Source organism: Astatotilapia calliptera, chromosome 17, assembly GCF_900246225.1.
Source record: "Astatotilapia calliptera chromosome 17, fAstCal1.2, whole genome shotgun sequence".
NCBI classification, from domain to species: Eukaryota; Metazoa; Chordata; class Actinopteri; order Cichliformes; family Cichlidae; genus Astatotilapia; species Astatotilapia calliptera.
In genome coordinates this window covers 24,054,785-24,070,044 of record NC_039318.1, presented here as the reverse complement: position 1 = coordinate 24,070,044, position 15,260 = coordinate 24,054,785, and the positions used below count along the sequence as shown (strand labels likewise).

The following is a 15,260-nucleotide window of genomic DNA, read 5'->3' as shown; positions in this document are numbered from 1 at the left end:
AGAGAGAAGGGGGGAAACTAAGTCCTTACAATGTATACAACTTGACACAAAGCAGGTCCTGTTGGCCACGTGTTTAGATAATCAACAGGTTTCCTGCAAAGACACGTATGCATAGACAGAAATACATGATGCAGGTCTGAGAGCTATTCAGTTCTTCTTTTGTTTGAATTTAGATTTCTTTTCAAAAAGTACTTGAATAATTAAAGATTGTTTCTTAATTAAAAGTACACTAAAATCCACGTCGATGAAAATATTGAATTTTGCAGACGCAAGGTGAGCAAGCTTTGCTTTTTTTAATTTATCATCGTTTATATTCGCTCTCCTTGGTGCTGAATCTAAAAGTCTACGCGAAGCTCTCACTAAGGCTTTTTTTTTTTAAAATGGGAAGAACTATATATAAGAGAAAAGCCACGAGCAAAATTCTGTCTTTTCAATCAAAATGACAGTGATTAATACACCCCAGCCAATTAAAATATAATCTGAAGAAAAAATCCAATGTCGTTAAAAATATACTAACGGGCTAAATGAGCTGATTTGCCGCGGAAAATCTGTGGCAAGCGTGTGTGATTCTCCTGGCATGGGGTTTAATTAGTGTACCGACGAACAGCACTCTTTCAAGCTGCGGGTGATTTCTGTTTTAAATCACGTGTTGCTGCACTAAACTCAGGCTGGTTTCCCTAAATCTGAAAGGCAAATAACGACTGTCGTTACCGTCAAAGAGAAGCCAGCCTACTTCTTACGGCTCTCTCTCCCTTTCTCTCGCCGTCTTGCTCACGCACCCCCACCCCCTCTCCACTTTCTCCTGTGCAGCGCGTTTTGTCTCCAAAGCCCGTCTTCAGAAGCATGTCCTCAGACATGCAACAGCGATGCGATGAAGCGGACCAAAAAGAAGCCACCGGCGTGACAACATAAAAGCAGGTAAGCTGCTGACTGAATATTGGCCCCTTTATGATCAATAGTCTGTGATTTCTGAGAGGAACCAAAGGATTCGATATTTTATCTGAAGCTGTCAGACAAGAAGCGCTTGTTCTTTCAGTAAAAGGGGTTTATTAAGCTGTCTTGCTCAAGGACAGTCCGAAAGGAGGAACTAGTTGTGGTCAGGAGTTGAACCTTGGACTTTCTTTCTTTCTTTCTTTCTTTCTTTTAGTATGGGACTATATCTATATCCGCCAGGTTGCTCACACAGCCACATCAACACCTGCATATACATTCAATATGTGGAAACTCGATTGTCACGGTGCTACTCCGAGTGGGGTTTATTCTGATTTCAAACATTTCAGCGCTGTTTTGGTTTCATGGAGTGGCAAAAGTACATAACTCCTGTTTCACGTAATTCAGCTCAGAGAAAACATCCCGATCCTCGGTGACTATTGAAAAATATTTTTACACCTTATATTCGAACTAGAAAGAGCCCGTCTAATATCTACTGCTTTGGAAGCTATGCGCAATGAACACAAAGACATTTCAACAGCTCCCTGTGCCAACATCGGTGTCTTTGCGCATCTTAGATGGAGCAAGGGGAACTTTGTGGTTCTGATATACTTTTTTTGACAACCCCAGAAGCGGAAACAATTTCAGAGTCATGGACCGCTATACCTTATTAATTTTGTCAGTATTAAACGATCACGCGACCATTGCGCGCATTTTTTTTTTTTTTTTTTTTGATCAAGTATTCAAGACGTTAAAGCCTCATTTCACCGGACATTACTAATTCCAGCAATCTGTTTGTGGATCGTTTCTAAAAGGAAGAGCCAATTGACTTACTGGAACCATAACGTGTGCTTAAAGGACTCCAGTGTGACTTGGATAAAAGCGCTCCGCATCGTTTCTTTCAAGTCTGGATAAAATTGCTGGTCTAATTTCTGCAGTAGGACGCAAATAATTCCCAATGGTGAGAAAACTCGCCTTTTGACAATTCCAACGTGCTGAAAGCTTATGTATACAGATCTGTGAAAGTCTATAATTGTCCAAAAGCGGTTTTCTCTCGTCTCATTAATTCGATAAAACCATTCTTGATTTCAGCAAGCTTTTTCGCCACATGTTCACATTCCCCGTGTTTTCAACAGCCATCGCAATAAAAAAAAATCTTTTTTTTTTCATATTTGCACTGAGATCTACCGCCACCTTTTACAATGAGATTAAGAGACGATTTGGCGTCGAAGCCGCACCAGAGGTGCGTAAAAGCGCAACGCAACAGAACAGATTTGAGACTGCGTGTTTCTGTCGGATTTTATAACCACGGGTCTTATAGTTGAGATGTTTTACTTCTAGATTGGATCTTCCAGTCATGTTTAACGACAGATAGAGAGGCTTTTGCCACTAAATCGAACGGGGGGCTCAAAGGTAAACCTGTTTCTGTTTCAAGTATTTAGATTTTTTTTTTATTTGTTTATATCAAACAGCGTTTGGCTACAAAATCTATTGTTTTTTCTAATCTGCACGACAGCAAAATTAACCGCAGTCACAGTCGTGTGACTGGAAAGGAGACCAAAAAACCCCAACAAAAACTAACAAACAACAACAACAAAATGCACTCTACTCCTACTGTATCGTTCGGCTAGATTAATCATCGCAGTTGGACGAGCCCTGTGGTTCGCTGTGATGATTGGAGATTAGGTTGTAGTTTAGGGTCATTTAACTTCACTGAAAAGTTACAGCCAGAGAAGAGGGAGAAGAGGTTTTCTTGGAATTGGGGCAGGTGTGTGTGTGTGTGTGTGGGGGGGGGGTTCCCTCAGTTGTTACAGTGGGGAGAAAATCAGGTTTCGCCAAGACTGGCGGCTAATTCTGACTAAGAGAAGAGGAAACATATGGTCTCTCTGTGTTCCTCTTACCTTGATTTTAAGGACTTTATAATAAGGCTAAGTACATTTTGCTTGTGCGTATTCGTTTCTTTTTTTCTTAAATATTTAGTCTGATGCAGTTCACCAACATCTGTGCTGATATCTGATATTTTCAGCATTGTGTTGTACAGTTAACTGCTGTGGCTTGACCTTGATTACGTTTTGATTCCTGACTGTAACTGGCTTTGTTTAAAGAGCTGACGAGTAAACAACAAAGACGTGGTGTTGCCTTAGTACCTCCTATCCACGCGGAACGTTAACACGATGCTGGTTTTGTTCTTGTAAAATCATTATTAATTAATGTGACATTTGATTTAGTTTCTTGCCAGAAAAAAAGGATTTCCATTTGGTGTGGAATCCGTTTCGCGCCGTTTTCATCTTTGGAATTGCACTACAGGGGAACTAGCCCAGTTTTCAGTGTGACGAATAGTGTTCATTTGGCAAAAGTCTTAAAACATGATGAAGTCAAAAGGAAACCAATATCAAAAACGTCAACAGGTTTGTGCTTGAGACAAAAACATGATTTTTTTTTCCTGAAAATGTTTAATATTGCTGTATGTGAATGTGCAGATAAAGTTGTTGTCTACTTATTATGTTTTTATGGGGAAAAAGCAACTAAAGGCAAAAAATAAATTCCATTAGGTGTAGAAAAATCACTCAACAGATTCACAGGACTTCTAAAAACACAAATGCAAAAGATAATAATCACTGAAAATCAAATCCAAACCTGGATCAGTCATATTTATTACATAATAGCATTATAAAAGGTGATATTTGTGTACACTTGGTAAAGTGTAGCTTAACTGTTGTAGCTGTATAAAGTGCGACTGTTTCACTGTGCTACCCACGTCTTTTTCACAACTCCAACCACTTTTTAAGTTCCCAAGGCTTTTATTGTGTCCCTTTGTTCCTTCCGTTCTGTAGCAATGAAAATTTTTCTCTAAGCAAGTATTCGTTGTAACTTTCAGCAACTAGTTGCTGTCCATTTCCACTTAAGACCATGTCTGATACCATGATGCTGATAGGTGAGATTTACATGAACTGTGAGTTATTCATTTTTGATCTATTAGATTTTTTTTAAGTTATTTATAATTTCATGAAGCTTGCTGAGGTCTACTAAGATCAGATGTGTAGCTTGCCTTAATTTAAACCCTTTTCTTTAACCCTACTGCTATTCCATGAAATATGCAGATGACAGAGTGTCAGCATCTGGTGTCCATGAGCTTGACTGATGTAGTAAATGATGACATGCATTGATTTACATATCACCCTGCAGTTCTGCATGAATATTGGTGTCTTTGTTGTTGATGCAGATGAGAGTAAAGTGACAAATATTTAATAGATTAAGTGTATTTCTGGGATTTAAGAATCATCACCTTTTGCTTTGCTTTTGTGTTTAAAAGTGATCTTTATTCCTGATGTGTACAAAACATGCTAATGAAAGCTCTCATTCTTGTTTGATGTCTTTCACGTTGAAATCATGACGATTTTAACCAAAACCGTGCTTCATAACAGTGAGACATGCATGCACGTACACTCAAATGAAATGGAATGAATCAGTCTTTCTCGGTCACATTCACACGAAGGACGGAGAGCGAAGCGATTGAAGGAGGAGGCTCATGTCAACGCTGCTACCTTCAGTGAAGGCACATTGCACACATATTGCTAAATCTGTGCTTTTGGCAGTGTTGGAAACAGTGTTACAGACAAGGTTGCTTTTGTAAATAGTTAAATTTAGCCAGTGGGGTGCCTCTTTGCATGGACATAAGCTTCTCAGTTGTAGAGAGGCTGCACAGTGCACATTAGTGAATCTGTGTATTTGGCACACACAGAAAGGAATGTCTAATTATCACGCTTTCAGCCGCAGTAGGGTCCTCTATTTGCACTGAGCTCCTGCTCTAATCGCTGTCTTTTTGTTGTCATTACACACTTATTTATTTTATTTTTTATGCAGTTAGAATGTTATTTTTGCTCCATGTGGATGAGCCGGAAAGTCCGTGTGGCATCGGCTTGGTGTTGAAGGAAGCAATTGAGCAGAAGCAAAAGAATGGGCTCAACTGATCTGTGGAATTTTTCTGAAAGAGATGAAAAGAGATGAAGGGGTTTTACATAACAGTGAGCATGTTGTATACAAGTACAGATATATATGCAGGGATATGAGGTTATGCGAATGAAAAGAGTGACGGATGAGGATGTCATTGACTCATACATATATAAACGTCGTTTCACAAGCCTAAATATGCATATCCTCAGTCAGAGCGTGCAGATTTTCATACGTTGAAGCTGATTCGGCCAGTGGAACAAATGACCAATGTACCATTTAGTTGGACTGCTTCTCAGATGATGAGCGACTGCAGAGCTTTGCAATATGAAGTGGCTCTAAACCACTGCACGAAGTGGCATTGATTGGACAGCATGAGAGGAGGGAGATTCCTCCTTAAGGTCATTATCAAGCAGACAGAGAGAGTTAGACGAAACAAACCAGTGTAATTGCATTTGTAACAAAAGACTTGGAATCAATGGACTAAGCACTACGTACAGCAGTTGGTCAGCGTATTTCATCAACATTCAAATGGATCCAGTCTCACTGTAATTGCTTATAAAATCTATGCTACGAAATTAGTTCAGCAGTTCGCTATGATGTAGTCTGTTCTCTTATGTCGCGATTCAGAATGTGTCTGACAAACCAGAAACTTTTTAACACTTTATAACATTTAATGAATTTTGACAGATAATTATTTATACATAATATTGCTACACACATACACATTGACATTTGATGATGTAATAACAGGGACTATTAAGCTTCATGCTCTTCCAGACATCTACATGTACAGTCTAAGTGCACAAAAAACTAAGTACACCCTTACTGCATCGATAGAAATCAAGAGGGGAATTAGCAACCAGGTGTAAGAAAAGTGTAAGACTTCAATTCAATTCAATTCAATTTTATTTATATAGCGCCAAATCACAACAAAAGTCGCCTCAAGGCGCTTCATAGATACAGAGAAAAACCCAACAATCATATGACCCCCTATGAGCAAGCACTTTGGCGACAGTGGGAAGGAAAAACTCCCTTTTAACAGGAAGAAACCTCCGGCAGAACCAGGCTCAGGGAGGGGCGGCCATCTGCTGCGACCGGATGGGGTGAGAGAAGGAAGACAGGATAAAAGACAAAAGACTTCTTGGACAAACTTCTTTCGACAGATGAGACAAAAGTGGAGATATTTATCCATAACAGACAGTGCATCAGCACAAACACCTCATACTGCCGGGCATGGTGGTGGAGGGGTAATGGTTTTGGCTTGCTTTTTAGCCACAGGACCTGGAAAACTTGCAGCCAATGAGTCAACGATGATCACCTCCGTATATTAAATTACTCTAAGTATTCTAGAGTTGAATGTGAGGCTTTCTGTCCCACATCTAAAGACTGGCTGAAAATGGGTCATGCAACAGGATCATGATCTCAAGCATACCAGAAAATCTATAAAAGAAAGACTGTAAAAGAAAAGAATCAAGGTGCTGTGATGGCTCATTCAAAATCCAGCCTTTTTTGAAATACTGTGGTGGGACCTAAAGAGAGCTGTGCAAGAATGAATGCCTGCAAGCATCAATGAACTGAAACAACACTGTAAAGATTGGGACAATTCCAGAGAGACTGCTAAAAGAAAACAAAGGCATTGCTGCTAAAGGTTTTTCTACAATATACTGAATCATTGGGTTTAGTAAGTTTTTCGTAGGACTGCATAGAGTTCTTTTTACATTACTATTGCAATGCTGTCTGGTTTGGTTTATCTAGTTCCTCAGGAAGTTGCAGCTCAAGGCCTGATCAAGATCAAACAGCAATGTCTACAACCTGATTTCTCAAAAGAGCTGGATTATACTTTAGGGTTGTATTTCAAAGGCGTTGCATGGTTTTTCTTTTAGTCTAAAATTGATTTGAAGTTTCTTATTGGCTTGACATGTCAGATATACTTTTTAGATTTTTAAATAATACATCTCACAGATCCTCTGTAGCTGGCATCCAACTTACCAGCTCAATGCCTAGTCTCTGGGAATTTTGTTTTTATGGCCATTTCTTAAGAATACTTAGGACAGATCATTTTAGCTTGGCCTTTAATTTAGCTGACTCATCATTATGTTCTTTTTTTCCCTTTTTGAACTTCAGGTTCTATTTTCTTTTTCTTTTTTTAATAAAGAACTTTTTTCCTTCTAAATTTTATTATATCCACTTTTGTTTTACCATTTTCAAACCCGAAGCCACAGAGCTAAGCTGTGAAAGGTTGAATTGCTTCCTGGACTGGAAAACTTCAAGCACCTCATGGTTTTGTTAACGAGTGGAGAAACTCCCTGACAAATCGGTGCAGGACGCCACAGCACATATCTGTCGTAAGAAAGGGCTTAAGACTCTCAGCTAACGTGGGAAGACCTCGGTATCCCTCTTAGAAGTGCTTTAGCTGGTGGCTGGTAAGAGGAAAGCATGGACATATCTGTCTAGAATACCTCACCCACTATGAGCCCAACCCTTGTTTTGTAAAGCACATGTTCGTGGACATGGCATGTGAAAACAATTTAGTTCATTCATTAATTTTCATTTATAAAGCGTTATTTTACTCTTCTATTGTTGGACATTTTTTTTTAACTCTTTCGACTGAAGTTTGTGTACACAACTTTTTTTAAATGAAAATAGCTGCCTGTTTTTACTCTTGGGTAGCAAAACCAAAAAAATGAAAGATGTTCAATTTCATGATAGATTTCAGTAGAGTTCAGTTCTAATATAATTTTCTTTTAGCTTATTTTGTTATGTATTTTACTATGTTATAACTGATACCATGACACATTAACTGGAGCCATATGGAAATAATAAATCACTCTCCTGATGAAATATACTAATATATACAACAAAAAAACTCTTCAGGTGGACTTTTGACCAAAACAGGTCACCATTGGTAGTACTGAATTTTGGGCAGAAAATAGAAATAAGATACGGCCACACTTTAGAGGACTAAATAGTAAAGTACACTTTTCAAACATTGTAAAATGTCCTTACTCTTTTTTCAAAAATTAACATTATCAACATCTTATCTTAAATCAAACTGGATGCAAAATGTCCCGGTGGTGCATCTTCATAACGTTAGCCCTTTTACCCTAGCAGCATTGGTCTGTGTTGCATTCCTGAATAACAGAACCTGAACAGCAGTTGAAATGCGACAGCAGCAGTCGTAAGTACTACCCTCTAAACCTCTGGAGATTCCTTTGAATGTGGTGCACTTCCAAAAGCCTCAGGTGTTCTCCAGTCTTGCCACTCACCCAGCAATAATGCAAGGCAGCCATTCTTTGCTCTTAATTACTCTGAGCCTCAGTACCAGATAATTCCAACCAGCTTTATTATCTGGCTCAGCCATTGTCATTTCCTCCATAAAACATTCAGATTTGGTATTCCTGTCTGCTCACATCTGACCTTGGCAGGGAGGCGTTATTGTAATTGCCCACAGGCCAAATTCCTCTATGACTGGAGATTGTAAGACACATTAGACTAAAAAGGTGGAATCTAGCTTTCCCTCTGACCTATAGCATATGCTTTTACACACAATTAGGGCCTATTCACAGAATGGCATTACCAAGAGAGCTCTGTGATGTGGACAAAAACAAAGAAAGAAGGTAGGAGTGAATTTAGATTGCTTTCTTTTTTTTTCTTTTTGCAGTGCAACTTTAGCAGCAGGGGGAACAGCTTCAGCTGGTGTCACAAGTTCTTGTAAATGGCGCCAACATGACAGGGCGCCTTAATATCTCACTGTGCTGCTGCAGATGTTTTTGAAGTAGCCCTGCGTGACTTTTTCTTCTTGTTGGCGAGGAGCACTAACAAGCAATTAGCCAACAGGAGGAGTGCTTGGTATTTCGTGGGACGAAAGCTGAGCTTACAGTCTAAGAAAGCTCTTTGTTTTGCCTTTGAAGGTTTGGTCATAGGAAGGAAAATTCGCAGCAGACATAAATGCAGGTTAAAATCATTTAGGGACATGAGGCAGAGAAGCGATGCTCCTAGTGTTTGAAAGATGTAAAATGACCAAACAGAAGATACAGATGCACATAACCTTCATTATACCATTGGGAGTTTTGTAGATTTATACAGCAGATTATATAACAGTATGTGTGATCCATTAGAAGTAGCTGAGCATTAAGTGCGAGTCAATGAGCTGCTGGCGGTTGATTTCTATTTGAATAGGCAATAAAAGTCAAACTGTCTTCCTGGAGGAATTGCTGTCCTAATTACTGGCCTGCCTGAAGCTGATAAACAGGAATGATCATCAGTTGGAGACGCCATGTACTCAACGTCAATAATGAATCACAGTCATTTCTTCCCTGCCATTCTCTTGTTCTTACTACAGACAGATTATGCCATCTGTTAGCTTCTTGACCACTTTGGTGCAAGTTGAATGGTTAGTGGATAGACTGCCATGAAATTGGATAGGTATTCATGTCTAGGTAACCGTTAGAAGACATAATGATGTTTAGCATCGCTGTTTGTCATGATGTTGTGATAGTTTTGATAAAATTTGCTAATTGGTTTATTATAATGGAAAACAACACAGCAGTTGTTATACCTGTGAACACTGATGTTGTAAGCATGTCTAGCTAGCATTAGCATGCACGACTATAAGCTTCATTTCAGTTTGCAATTCTAAAATATGATCATATATTTTCTTATTGGAGTTTTGAGAATGTTTTGTAACAACACTGCGACTAAAAATTTAGCTAGAAAACTCAAAATGTGGCTTTTGCTACAAATTTGCTTTTTTAGAATCAAATTCAATTTTTTTAAGGTAGGTATTTAAACTCAGAATGGCTCTTTATTGTAATTAAAACAACAAACCTAAAATACTTTAATGGGGTACTTTGAATTGCAATCAGTAATGACACAAAAAGCAATGAGCAGTCTTCTCTTTGAATATTCCTTATTGCATTTTGGATCTACAAACTATCAATAAACTGGGCTTTTTTTAGGAATGTAACTAACAGGTCTGTTCATTTTAAATCCCTAACAAAAATAGAAACTACATCCAGCATACATACACGCATAGATCTTATTTCACAATTAAATATAACTGTCTACAATGAAAAAAAATTTACTTCGAAAGCCAGACATATTGCATTCAGAGCTTTGAAAATCACTAATTTTAGAAAGCATTAGTTGAAATAGCTTAAAGGATTTGAAGTGTTACAATTCAGTGTCTATAGAAAAAAAAATAGATTTCGTTTCCAGACAGTTTACAAATTGTCAGAAAGAGTATGAAACAATTACATTCTGTCTTCAAATTCCCTGTGAGAAAAAGACCATGTGTGAAATCAAAGCTGAATTAGAGCTGCCTCTGAGACAGATGACTTCACACGAGACGCAATACTGTGTACACACACAGCAGATGAACATGGCCGTGGCCCTGGATACTGTGGATCAAATCAAAAGGTAAACATTCTTCTCTCCACACTGGAAAAGAGGCTAGCGTAGTGGCTGGCACAGCAAGAAGGGAGCATCGTTTAACCAGGTCAATATTATTAAGTCCAGTCATAAAAGTAGTCTGTTAATGTTATTGCATCCGGTGTCACCTCTTGTTTTATTCCTGTGATTTGGCAAGTGAAGACTTGTTTATTGCCTGAGGTGTAACCTGGTTCTTCCTGTGTTTCTTTTAATGCCCGGAGGCTTTGCAAACTGTAGTTCCCCTTTATGTGGTCAGTCGGTTCAATTTATTGACTCTGTCAACACTGTCTTTTTAAACGAAAACGTGAGATGAAGCCCAGATAATGGTAGTAAATACCACAGAGTTTGATGACATTTGGCAGATGTTGACTTTTTTTCCTCTCAGAAAAGATTTCTGTTTTTGAGGTGCCTCCAGGGAAACTGGAGTATGGACACTTTCACTTTTATTCCAATATACACAAACACGGAAATTAGGGGCATGTGATATTTCCACAGGATAAACATGCTTGGTTTATTTAAAAGACAAAGCACAGGCTAAGATTATATGTACATTTATGAAGTACAGTGTGACTGTCATCCGAGACCTGGATGGTTCACTTCCCCTCAGGCTTGGCTATAAGAAGTCAGTGGACGTTGTACTTTATCCAAAGCTTTGTACAGATTCGTGGTTTAGTTTGACATTCTCAAAGAGGATCCCTGAAGGTCTGTGTAACTTGTTCCAGGTGAACGATTTGACATTTGGAAGAAATGCCAGCGAGGAGGAAAGTGGGCACTTCTTGTGTTTTCCAAGCTCGTGCGTGCTTGTGTGTTGTGGAATTTTGGGGGGTTTCTTGTTTGCATTCATCAGTGGATGTATGGTGAAGTTCAGCACATTTTCCAACCAATTTTTAACCTCTCTGGCATATTATTCAGTGGGCTCACTATGTCAGAGTGAGAAGCCCATCTGAAATGCTGTTATTTGACTTGACAGGAACAGGACTGCTGACAGAGTCCAGAGACTACGCTGTGTCAGAGGAACACAAACAGACTGTAGGATAGATTCACTGTGTGAGGCACCCTTCGCCCCTATGTTCACACTCTCTGATGGCCCTTTTTGACAGCCCTCTCAAAAACAAACCAGTCATAGCAGAAAAAAAGAAATGCCTCATCATAAAACAACTTAGGGTCACACGAAATGGATTTCCCAAGTTGTTATCTTTCGTTGCCATCCACGCTAATTGTTTGGCTAGCATTGTTAATAATATTATACTATGCAAATTCCTACCTTTTTCTAAAAAGCAGTCATAGTTTTGACCTCTAGCGCTTTTTTTTTTCTTAATTGGCTGCAGTGAAGTAGGTCATGTCAATAAACTTGCCACTCACCAATGGGTGTGGTTTGTTACATAACCGCAGTGAAGTGCAAAATTGAGCCACTGGATGTCTCTAAAAGCATGTTTTTTGGATGACTCATCCTGCATTAGTGGTTCATCCTTTAATTTGTCCAATCATCTGTGAGTCATCATTCATCACTAACATTATTAGCTTGGCCATATTAGGTAGTTGGGAAATGTTTGGGCTTGAAGATGTTATTGGAAATGCAGGTCAGTTAGGGTCCTTTACCTCCACAAATTTCTGTGGCTCTCCAAAGACCTCGTGCCAATTAAGTCTTTGTTTCTTTTTTCGTATTCAAATTCACGTATTTTGCAAAAGTTAAAGATGGTGTTAATGCATTCACTGTGTTAATCACACTGCACAGCTGAACAAATTGAAGGAGAGCATTGCTATGCAGGTACATCTCCGCAGCTGTCTCTACTTTGTCTGTCGATCAGGAGAGAAATACAAGAGACAAGGTCATCCCACTTCTCTACAATTTTACACAGTTTCCTTGTCCGATCAATACTCTCCAACATGGCTAAAACAGAGAGGTCTCATTCCCCAGTCACCTAATAATTGAAAGCAGTTAGCATAGAAGATGGGACACGAGTAACAGCGGCGTCTGCTTCTTGTTTTTTCATTGAATAAAATCAAGCTTTGTAGTAAAAGCTCAAACTCAATGCTTGGAATGTTTTAGGTAAAAACCTTTTCCACTTCAGTTTGGGACATATTAACTTTTTTATTTTTATAAACAAGGGCAAAATACACAGAGTATCCAAATCCAATAAAGCATGCATTAATAGAAAAGTTTTAATGCAGGAACTTTCATGTTTTTCATTATCTTAGAGAATTTCTTTCAAGTAATTCAGTTGTAAAACCAACTTGTATCAGTAAAAGTTGATTGTTTTTAATAAGCTGAAAAATATGGGTTTTAAGTTTTTATTTGACTGGGAATGACGAAAGAAATGTCCCGGGTCTCTTTATCTCTGTACCTGTTAAACGTTTTCTTTTCTGTTCTTTCACATTTCTCATTTGATGTTCAGATTTTATTTGATCAAAAATGTTCCCAGTTTCCAGATCACTCTTAAAACTGCGAGCCTCAATACTCAGAAGTACTTTAAACTTTTTTTCCATACGTCTTTTTTTATGCAAGGCAGCTTTTCAGTCTTTTTTTATTTTGTGGGCCGACACATGTCTCCGGTGATTAGTGCTGACTGTCTGACTTTGCATTGGGGGACTGAGGACTTGTTGCGGTCTTCTAAAAACCTAATGAGATTAGTGGTTTATTGGTGGGGGAAGTACAGGAAAGGTCATCCACTTTGCTAAAAGCACAGATGGCCATAGCATTGATTTGAGGAAAGCACCATTCTCCAGGTGCCTAATTAGAATTATTAACATATAGTCAGTTTTAAATTAGATCTAGGTAATATTGAATCAGGTACAGTATGAATAAAAGGTCAAATAAGTGAGTTACAATAAAGGCCTAAGTGTCTTGATTCTTATCAACATAACAGAAAACATAGGTTGCTTTGGTGATATTTAACATAGCAAGCACATTGACGTCAAGAATGGGAGAACTACTGAGGATTCTTGTGATGGGTCATCCCCTCTGCTTTCATGCTTCCTGTAATGTCCCATTGTTGGCACTTGCATTCAAAGCTGGATATGCACGTTTATGCTTTGATTATTATCATCTACATAATAGATAACTGATCTGACCTTGACATTCTTTCTCAGCACAGCACCTCAGCAGTACTGTTTTATGTTTTCAAACAAACCTCCTTATTGGGAAATACATTTATTTTGGTAGATAAGTGAACACCAAACCTTGTATCAGAGCGATTCTATCTTTAAATTACACTTTTGTGAGAATGTGAGTGCGTGTTCTGCATAATTATGCCCTTAAACAACTTCTGTTCAGAAGTGCAAATGTTGATACTGAGTCTGACTCAATCTTCTTGTCCTTGAAACCACTTAACTTTGTATATTCTAATTCTCAACTGCAAAGACGCACTTTGCACGTGATAAAAACTGCTCACCTGACAAACATTGAAAGTGCTCAGCTTCCAAGGACAGTCCTGTTGTGGTCATACAGGGGTAATTTCAAATGTTTTTAGCCTCTCAGTTGGGGGCCTCTACTCACTGGAGAGCTGTGCCATAATATGAGTTAAATTAGGATAATAATTCCTACTCCCCAAAAGATTCATTATGGCAGCCATTCCTGGAATTATACCAGAAGGAACTAAATCCCTCGGAGTTAATTTCAAACTGTGGTGTCACTTTTCACAGTGATGCAACAGAGGAGTGCAGCTCGTCCAATTACCTGTTGGCTGGTGATTTATTTGGTCACTTCTTTTCTCCTTCCATCCTCATGCTAGCATCCTTCACTCACACTCCGTCATTCCCCTCTCCCTACTTTATAATTCTGCTTATCCTATATCCCGGCTTCTCTCGTCTTTCCATCTCCCCTCTGCTCTCCGTGTTTGGCCTCTATATCTCCAGAGCAGTAATGGTGCGGTTCACCATGCCGGGACTCAATAATGAAGCTGTTGCCCCAGAAAAGCCATGTTAATGTTGACTCTGGGATCAGATTCTGCTCCAAGACACACAGCGGTGACAAATGAATGTGCCATATTGAGCCAACCAAGCTCAGTAAACAGCACATATAGATTTGGGGCTTTGACTGAGAACTGGGAGATGAGATATTTTGCCAAGAGATTATGGATATGAGAAAACAGAAATTCAAATTTATCACCAGGGGATATTTGAATGAGCTGTTAACATAACTTTAACTTGCAGTAAATAGCTGAAAACTTGTAGCTTTTTGGGGCATGTCCAACTGGAGTAGTACATTGTGTTAATAAATGGGAAAGTGGAACTGCAGCTCCCTTAAGTATTGGCTCATCCATCTGGTTGTCAGCAGCAGTTTGACTGCTCTGGCTTTGCTACTGTGACCTCCCTTGACCCCCTCGATCCGGTCTGACAGGCAGCGATGCGCTCTGTTAGTAGAAAGGTGTGTGCATCTGTCTGTCTTCTTCTGTGCTTAGCTGCATTTACATCTGAGGATTGGTGTGCCAGTGACCCCGGCTGATGTACATAGGCAGGCACAAGGAGTTTCCTATGTTTGCCATTCCCATGTTTCTCCTGTCAGACTCTGTCTGGAGCCTGCAGAGCAGCCATGCATGCCTTCCCTCCATCACCAACAATACTCTGTCTGTTATGCCCACCCATGTTCCTGTAGCCTGATGTATAATCCATTTAAGTACCTTCAAACTATATTAGGCCCATTTCAAAGGTTTGTCCCCAGGGACATCCTAATGTAAAGCCCCACTGTGATGCTTTTAAGTAAAACTAAACCGGGTTTGGCTGCAAGTTACAATACTATTTAGCCAAGCATAATATGTATTGCTGTTAAAGTCAGATTTTTGGATTTTATCCTGTCTACGGTGTATTTTTAAACCAGGGGTTTCTCAAACATCACTGAAATGAATGTTCAATTTGGTTGTAGAACTCGACAAGCAACAAGCAGAGTGACCTTAAGGTGGTTTAAGCAAGTGTGGTGAAGAAATGATAAATTTTGAATGTAAACTTTC

At 39.1% G+C, this 15,260-nt stretch overlaps 1 protein-coding gene across 4 annotated transcripts in view; it reads left to right on the top strand.

Moving 5' to 3' along the window:
• The first annotated feature begins 513 nt into the window (after positions 1-513).
• chrm2a (cholinergic receptor, muscarinic 2a) overlaps positions 514-15,260 on the top strand; it is an 84,260-nt gene continuing 69,513 nt past the window's right edge. The window contains exon 1 of one of the 4 annotated variants that reach the window (XM_026146103.1): positions 514-918. The gene's annotated coding sequence lies outside the window, so the exon portion shown is untranslated. The other 3 variants (XM_026146101.1, XM_026146104.1, XM_026146105.1) reach the window with 3 other exon arrangements.